The 8945-nt window shown below is 37.8% G+C and overlaps 1 long non-coding RNA gene across 1 annotated transcript; it reads right to left on the reverse strand.

Moving 5' to 3' along the window:
- Positions 1-1918: 1918 nt before the first annotated feature.
- On the reverse strand, positions 1919-4701 carry LOC134671056 (uncharacterized). The gene is made up of 3 exons (XR_010099166.1): positions 4037-4701; positions 2867-3032; positions 1919-2781 (listed from the first exon to the last, which is right to left on the reverse strand). It is a non-coding gene; the product is annotated as an uncharacterized LOC134671056 (long non-coding RNA).
- Between the last annotated feature and the right edge of the window lie 4244 nt (positions 4702-8945).

The raw sequence follows: 8945 nt of genomic DNA on the forward strand, positions 1-8945 counted from the left end.
TCGTTACGTAGGTAGTTTTTTCGAGATGTACAGTTCAATGATGGAGGTAGTAATTTTGTTTACTACATTTCTGGCAACAGTTTGTTTTCGTGGGGTCGCAATTCTTACCTAACCTAACCCACTTTTCTGGCAACAGTTCGTTTTCTTGGGGGTCGCAGTTCTAACCTAACTTAACCCACCTTTCAGGCAACAGTTTGTTTTCGTGGGGTCGCAGTTCTGACCTAACCTAACCCACTTTTCTGGCAACAGCTCGTTTTCTTGGGGGTTGCTGTTCTAACCTAACCTAACCCACTTTTCTGGCAACAGTTCGTTTTCTTGGGGGTTGCAGTTCTAATCTAACCTAACCCACTTTTCTGGCAACAGTTCGTTTTCTTGGGGGTGGCAGTTCTAACCTAACCTAACCCACCTTTCAGGCAACAGTTTGTTTTCGTAGGGTCGCAGTTCTAACCTAACCTAACCCACTTTTCTGCCAACAGTTCGTTTTCTTGGGGGTCGCAGTTCTAATCTAACCTAACCCACCTCTCAGGCAACAGTTTGTTTTCGTGGGGACGCAGTTCTAACCTAACCTAAGCCACTTTTCTGGCAACAGTTCGTTTTCTTCGGGGTTGCAGTTCTAACCTAACCTACTTTTCTGGCAACAGTTCGTTTTCTTGGGGGTCGCAGTTCTAACCTAACCCACCTTTCAGGCAACAGTTTGTTTTCGTGGGGTCGCAGTTCTAACCTAACCTAACCCACTTTTCTGGCAACAGTTCGTTTTCTCGCTTGGCATGAAGTACAGTCATCAAATCTATTAGCGTAGTGGCACCCGTCCATGGAAATATGTAGATACGTTTGTTAAAAAAAAAGCCACCAACAGGTCAAATAGCCATCAAAATATATTATGAAAAGTAAGTATAATAATAGGTACTAATTTTGAATTGAGTAATTCGCTCGTATATAATAAAAGATAATACTCATTTTGGATTAAATAATTATTTCATTTTAGACTAAACGTTTATCAAGGCGGCGGTTACCTATCCCATCTCCGAAAACTTTATACTTATGCGTTTATTAAAACCTCGATCTTTCCCCTTTTTAGTTGACCTTAATAATGTTTGCCCGAAGAATCATTCATTGCCAACATTTTCAAGAGCCCGGTTTATTGCAGGTTTAGTTCGAAAATGATTTTTTTTGCATTTCTATAGTGATTATAGTAACCTCTATAGTGATTATAGTAACTGATATTTAAATAACCGGACCTAACGTAATCGTTTTTTGTCAATTTTTGACCCCCCCCCCCTAAAATCATCCAAAAATTCGAAAATTCTTCGAATGACCCCGTTTCCTCCTACGTCATGCTACCATCATCCGATGTCCCGACCCCCCCCCCCCCCTAATTTGAAATGACGTAATTTATGAATAGCCCCTAACGGCCTAACCCACTTTTCAATCTCAAAGGACGGAACCCAAATTTCATAATTTCATGCACCCATCCAACCAACCCAAAGTGGGTTAGATTAAATAACCTGACCTAACCTCACCCACTTTTCTGTTAGGAGTTTGGTTCTATAAGGATCGCAGTTCCAACCTAACCTAACCCCCTTTTCTGGTAGCAGTTCGGTTCTGTAAGGATCATAGTTCTAACCTAACCTAAACCATTTTTATGGTAGCAGTTCAGTTCTTCAAGGATTGCAGTTCAAACCTAACCTAACCCACTTTTCTGGTCGTAGTTCTGTTCTGTAAAGGCAGCAGTTCTAACCTAACCTGCTTACTTGTTGCATTTCGGTTCTGTACCTCTCACCTAAGGGGCTGTCCATAAATTACGTCATCGTATTTGACCATTTTTGAATTTTTGACCCCCCCTCCCCCTAAAATCATCCAAAAATCATGCTTCGAATGACCCCGTTTCCTCCTACGTCATGCTAGCATCATCCGATGTCCAGACCCCCTCCCCCTTATTTGAAATGACGAAATTTATGAATAGCCCCTAACGGACTAACCCACTTTTCCATCTCAAAGGAGGGAACCCAAATTTCATGCACCCATCATGGCACTAAAATGTCAGTATGGAAGTTGTGAGTACAATTTCATCTCAATTCACCTGACGATTTATAAAAAGACATGCTGACGTTATTTTTATTTATTTTTACTTGAATTTACAAAAAATATATCTTATATAAAAATAGTACAATTTACTACAACAATCAGTCTTTTGGAATTAAATACATATAAATAAACGAATTAAACTAAGTATATCATATAAAGTTAGCCTTTCACAAAACCAAGTATAGTAAGGCTATGAGGTATTCCACCAAAGATTAGCAAGGACCATGATTCCATCAGAGATGTGCAAGGATGCGTAGAGAGGTAGATTTGTTTCTTTAGAGTGAATATTAGAATTACTTCAATTACCTATCCTCACTGAGCGCAGTCCTGGAGGACAATTTGTATTGGTTCTTACAAACACATTCCTCGCTATGCATCCCCACATCCCAGAAGAAACCGCAGCTTTACCATCTGTCAAACACATTCTTCTCAAAACATTTTTTTGTTTCAAAATGTCTAAAACTTGAAATGACTTACAATTTCTTAAAACATTAAAGTTTTTATCTGAATTTTAATTTTGGATTTTCTCCCCTTAATACAAATTTGAAAAGAACTGAACCTAGTTAATACATTTTCATCATTTGGGTGGTCTTCGGGCCGTGATGTTTAACTTTGTTTTATAATACTGTCCCGCTCTTCGTCTCCTTTTAAAGTGACATAATTAATTCCTTCAGCATTTATGTCAAGATAAGTGACCTTAAATAAAAATAAAATACCTAATGTAATAAATACATGTCCATAAGAAACAAAACTTTATGCATATAATTATCATTATACATACCGGAAAGTCATCAAAAAAATCCAGAGAGCTCTTCGATATAGAAGCAAATGATTTTGAGATTTCGGATGCTGTAGTGTGGATGTATTTTTTTTTATCTCCACAACCTTATTAATCCACATTTGTCTGGCAGTCTTCTAACTACAGCATTCAAAATACTTGAAACTATCTGCAAAAAATGAATATTGTATGGGTATATAAATACAGATTTTAAAAGTATAACTGGAACTGGAAGGGAGGATTAGAGCCACTTGCACCATCCCACTAACCCGGGGTTAAGCATTTAAACCGTGAAGGCAGGCGTGGCTCACTCCGTGATTTCGTCGCTTTGCCACAGGTAGCTAAAAGTACATCTGTTCCGCCCTAATTTTGGGGAAAGCCATAAGCCGCGCGTGGCACTGTCGCCACCTAGCGGCCATATCTGTGCTGATCGTAACAGACACATTTTGTTAAAGAGTGAATCTTCTGCATCTAGTACTATTATTTATTCTGTTGTGAAGGCCCACTTGCACCATATCAATAACCCGGGGCTAAGCGGTCAAACCGTTAACCCAATGTCAAATTGTACTGGTAATCATGGTAACTCCAGGTTTAACCCGTTAACCCCAGGTTAGTGGAATGGTGCAACTGAGCCTAACAGTGTCAAACTGTACTGGTAACCATGGTAACTTAACTCCAGGTTTAACCGCTCAACCCCGCCTAACCCGGCGGGATAGTGGAATGGTGCAAGGAATAATTTCACATTTTTTTTGGGTGATAGAAAGAGTTTATACATCTTAAGTAGCTACATAAAATAATAATAATGATTCATGGATACATGTGTGTGGACACAGCACATTAAAGTTCAATTTAGATTTAATCTTAGGAAAAGCACTTACCAAGATTTATATGACTTACATATATTTATATCACATTATATGTATGCATCTGCTGCATATTATATTTGCAAGTACTTTGTGTACAGTCGGCAAAGCTATTAGCTTGGTATGGTACCTGGCAAATATTTTACCGTGAGAATAGTTACATACAGTAAATAAATCTTTACGAACCGCCCTTCGTTGCATTGTTTTTCAGCGTTTGTGGCAAGGTTTGTTCAGGTAACAAAATTATTTGTCAACAACATGACAACAATAATAAAAGATTGAAAAAATTATGTCGGTCAAAGATACTCACGATTTTCGGCATAGGTTTGTTTTACGCGGCGGTGCCGTGTCATCGTTAGTAAGTATAGTCCTCCTCCTCCTCATCGTTTTCGATGACGGCGACCCCAAATAAATCGTTGACGTTGTCTAGCGTGAACCCTGGCTGGCCAGGCCGAACTTGGCCTTTAATAGGTACTCTATTGCACGCGTGACAATAAAGTTGGCTAGCTGCGTCGAGCGTGTACACGTAGGAGGGCTTAGGTTAGTCACAAACATTTAGACCCTTTACTGAAAATTAATTAATTTCAGACTGGTAAAGCACAAAGTTTTGGTTTTACCATGGTTTTACCCGTCAATCAATTGAATCAATGCACAATACATGTCATCTGTCACCAGTGTCATCTTACACTGACAGTAGTCGTTTTTTTTTAATAGGCTTACCCACACTCTCACCAGCAATCTGTCCAACATGCATGACGGACGTAAAAATATTTACAATTTCTGAACGAAACCATAGAGCTGTCAAATGTCAAACAACAAATTGAACATTTGCATTCTTTGTCGAAATTTTTTCACTTTTAAATGCAAAATACTCGACAATACGAATTTTGCGGATACATGTTCTCGATTCAAAAGTGATATTTTTTCAAGCTCTTTCGATTGAGCATAATTTCATTTAGGTCTACCGTCAAACCGGTTCACGATTATTTATATAGATATTAACTGTTTGATGATAATCCTACATTAATTTAAGTCTTGAGCCAACTCTAGTCTTCGTAAAGCGATACTTAGTAGTTTAATTTATTATTTTAAGGAATTATTTACTTAAAACAATTTCACACAAACGAACCGACCATTAAATTGTTCGTTCCGAAACAAACTAATGTTATTATAATATAACAATTTTAGTGCCATAGTAGAAAGCGATTCTATCACTTCAACCCATCTTTATCGACCATACAATAATCATTACAAATCCATTTCCGAGATCTCCGGTGATAACAGTAATTGGAATCTTCGACCACAAAAACTATTCATTTTATACTCAATTATACCTATCGTAGACACAATTGAGTGACTATGTGTATACCTTAATACACCGACATAAGATCTGATCATGGTTAGCTAAAATTGCTGTTAATCTGTTTCTCACGGAGAAGAAAGTTTCTCGACGATAGATATCAGTTTTTTTAGTGCCTGATTAATGAGGTGTTGGTGTAGTTTAATATGTTTCCTGTTGAGTTGATCATTGGGTACGAATCTATGAATCAACTAGGTACATAACTAGACCGCAAATCAGTGATTACTGCTCTCTAAGGAAGATCCGCTTTTTCATCTCGTCGATTCCATTATCTGCCTCTCTGTTGCTCGCATTTGCGCGAAATGTTATATTTAGGTCATATATCGCACCAAGGTATCAAGGGCAGTGTTAGATGTTTTTGCGCGCTTCATCGTGTAAAACATTGCAGGAGAGGAGACTGCGCGTACAAACCCTATTTTGGCAAACTTTTACTTGCCATTACTTACGTCGGAACTGAATCGATTTCTAACCGTACGTGACAATGTGACATTATATACCTACAGCCACAATCTGAGTCAGTAGTCCGGTAAGGCGAGCATTGAGCTTGAGGCCGACTAGTCCTTTATAGTTTTTATTGACTGCATTATAGTGATCTGTTTGGCTAGGTGGGCGGGGCACTTTGCTCCACACTTTGGAACAAAACGGGGACTAAAAACATACCAACCACCACCACTAGCTTGAAGCAGGGAGGAAATTACTAAGTAGAGCTAGGTACATATTTTTAGTTTTTACGTAGGTATTTGAGTGGCTAGCGTTTCTTAACCAACTAACGCATCGACATCTGTATATTCTCACCACTAAATGACTTTACGAATCACCCAAAATAAAATGACAGCGCAATTATTAGTAGGCACTAATATACACACAGAAAACCGCCTTGCCGTGGAAACCACTGGCTGGGTTATTCGCGGACGGTCTAGAACGCAAAATGACTAGTGTAACATTTTGCCTATATCGCTTTTAGTCTACATCGCAAACGGTCCAGAACGCAAAATGCCTACATCATTTTCCGTCGTTTTATATTTACGTTAGCGATGTCGACGGAGCCCCGCTACCGCGGGGCTCCTATCCTGTGCGGTTTCGCCTTCGGCCATTTGAAGATAACTAACGAACCTAACCTACCTGTGTGATATAAAAAAGTGGTAATTTTGCGACTAGACCGTTCGCGATGTAGACTAATATTAGCGATAAAGGCAAAATATTACACTATAGTTGTTTTGCGTTCTAGACCGTCCTCGACTATACCCTGATTAGGTAGGGTAAGATTTTTGAGTTAATATTATCACTGTGTATTTTTTTTATTTAATTAAAACTATTGTATCATTAGCAGTCATTATACTGGTTATAAAACATAGGTTTTGCTATGAGTCATCGGACCATCGCAGGCAGGGTCGCGTCCAGGCCATATGGCTCGCCTGTTATGGTCTCTCGCTTTTGTACGTATTGTAACCAAACTGCGAACCGCACTCGAAATAGCGTGGTACAAATACCTAATGTTCGTAAGAACCTAATCGTATGACACAAATTGACAGGTTTAAAAAAAGTCCCATCGCACTTTTTCCCACATCGCACGTCCCACTTTTAAAAAACTTATTACATAAATATGGGTAAGGAAACTCTGTCTGTCTGTTAGTCTTACCTCACGCTTAAACCGCTGAACCGATTCAGACGAAATTTGAAATAGACGTATAGTTTGAGGCCCGAGGAAAGACATAGGATAGTTTTTATCATAATTCCACGCTGAAGAATTTGCGGGCAGAATCTAGTGATTAATCACCACTTTTAATAATGTTGGCGTCACGGAAGGTATTCAGCAAAAATTTTTACCTTATTTAGCACCACCCTGCCAATGATACCTATCAATGGTAAACCCTTTAATTTTGATTTAAACGCCCAACATGTGTGGTGACAAATAACAACATTTCTCAAATCTCGCCAACTCCGATAGTCGGAACGGAATAAACAATAGGTAGGTATATAATAGATTTTTTACAAATAATCTTGGGTCTAACAAAATGCTACAATCGTCATGTCATAGTGCAAAGTCTCACGCAACGTCTCACCAAATACATTAATGTTTATATAGGTACCATTGTTAGGGTTCCGTACCCAAAGGGTAAAACGGGACCCTATTACTAAGACTTCGCTGTCCGTCCGTCCGTCCGTCCGTCCGTCCGTCTGTCACCAGTGGCCTATCCCACAAAACTTACAATTACAATTTTACAAGTGTCAAGTTACAAGTTTGTAATAATACAAATGTGCGTACCACAAGTAACAAATTTGTAGTGGAAAATTCTTACAAATATGTAAATTGTATCACAAGTCTACAATTTGTTGTATCACAAAACTTTACATACGCTACATATCTTTTCCGGAAAATGTACAAATTTGTAGCTGACAATTGTTTTGTGCTACATAAAATTGTAGTAATAATTATACATATATGTAGAATTGTACCTACAATTTAACAATTCTCTAAACGTGTGTCGCACCCTCTTGCTACAATTGCTACTATACGAATACTAGTAATTGCAGTAGTATCTTTATCATTTTTAGCGATTCCAACCCTTTGTATATATATAGTAGTGTACCCTATGATGGGCGTGGAACCAGTAATGGGACAAAAAACCACAAATCCTGTAAAATAAGTGTCTAAAAGTAGTTTATAAACACTGCCTGTATATTATCATAAATAAGAGTCCTAGAGCTGTTTCAGTTTAAATTTTTATTAAATTTGGTTGTTTTTTAAGAAATTGGCGTCAACCCAAAAGTTGTCGTGTCACTGAAAAAAAATACCACTACGAATTCTTAACAACTTCGCTAAGAGAGGTGAGTTAATTTATTAAATTTTAATTAATTAATACTTGATGAAAACTAGAATGTGTTTTGTTAATTGCATTTACCATGAGATAAGGTATACAACATACTATGTTGTGACTCCACAGATGTAAAAAAATAGTGGTATTTGACCCAATCCCATTATAGGAGCTGTAAAACTGCATACCTCCTATAATGGGACAATTTACATAATGATGCTTGCCATGCCATCATTTCATGTTTAAACAATACAGAAGTAAAATGTAGTTACGAAATATGTCAACCAGGAGGTATGCTCGGACTTCGGATAAATTAATATCGTTTTTTAGTGTGGGTCAAATCTTGGTAGCCGAGTTTGAGCCACTTTCCCGTTTTCCGATTGAGTTGAAATTTTGTATTCGTAATTAAATATGCAAATCGGATAATAATGCAATATTATGATAACATGGACCAGATCTGATGACCTATTTCAATATTTTATACTGATAGAGCAGTGTCCATTACTGGGAGGCCCATTACTGGAGCTTTGGTGTCCATGACTGGAGAAAAATAGCATAGTTTTAATTTGTTAAGTATGTGGAAACTCATTGCAGTATCTTTGATACAACACGCCTGAAACATGAAAGACGGGTAGGACTTTCATCTTTCAATACGCTAAGCGGTAGACCATTCACATGTATTAGGGAAATATCACAAATACTCCAAATTCCCTCTTAAATGTCCCATGACTGGTGCTGTTACTATACCTACCACGAAATATTTAGTTCAAGTAGCAGTGATAGTGATCCTAGGTGTCATGAATTTCATATATACCTACATACATATATAATCCCAATTTTACTTAGCTTTAATTTAATTTACGACATACTCATATATACTGGACAAAAAAATGCATATACTCAAATTGAGCTTATCTTCGTACGCCTTTTCCAATTTTGCCACATAGTGTCCCTTAAGTATTTCCAATCTTTCTCCATTATTCCTAAATCATTTAAATTTTGCGCTTTTTCCTTCCATTTGTTTTACATAGTGTGCGTCAATT

This window comes from Cydia fagiglandana, chromosome 15 (assembly GCF_963556715.1).
Source record: "Cydia fagiglandana chromosome 15, ilCydFagi1.1, whole genome shotgun sequence".
Classification (NCBI taxonomy): domain Eukaryota; kingdom Metazoa; phylum Arthropoda; class Insecta; order Lepidoptera; family Tortricidae; genus Cydia; species Cydia fagiglandana.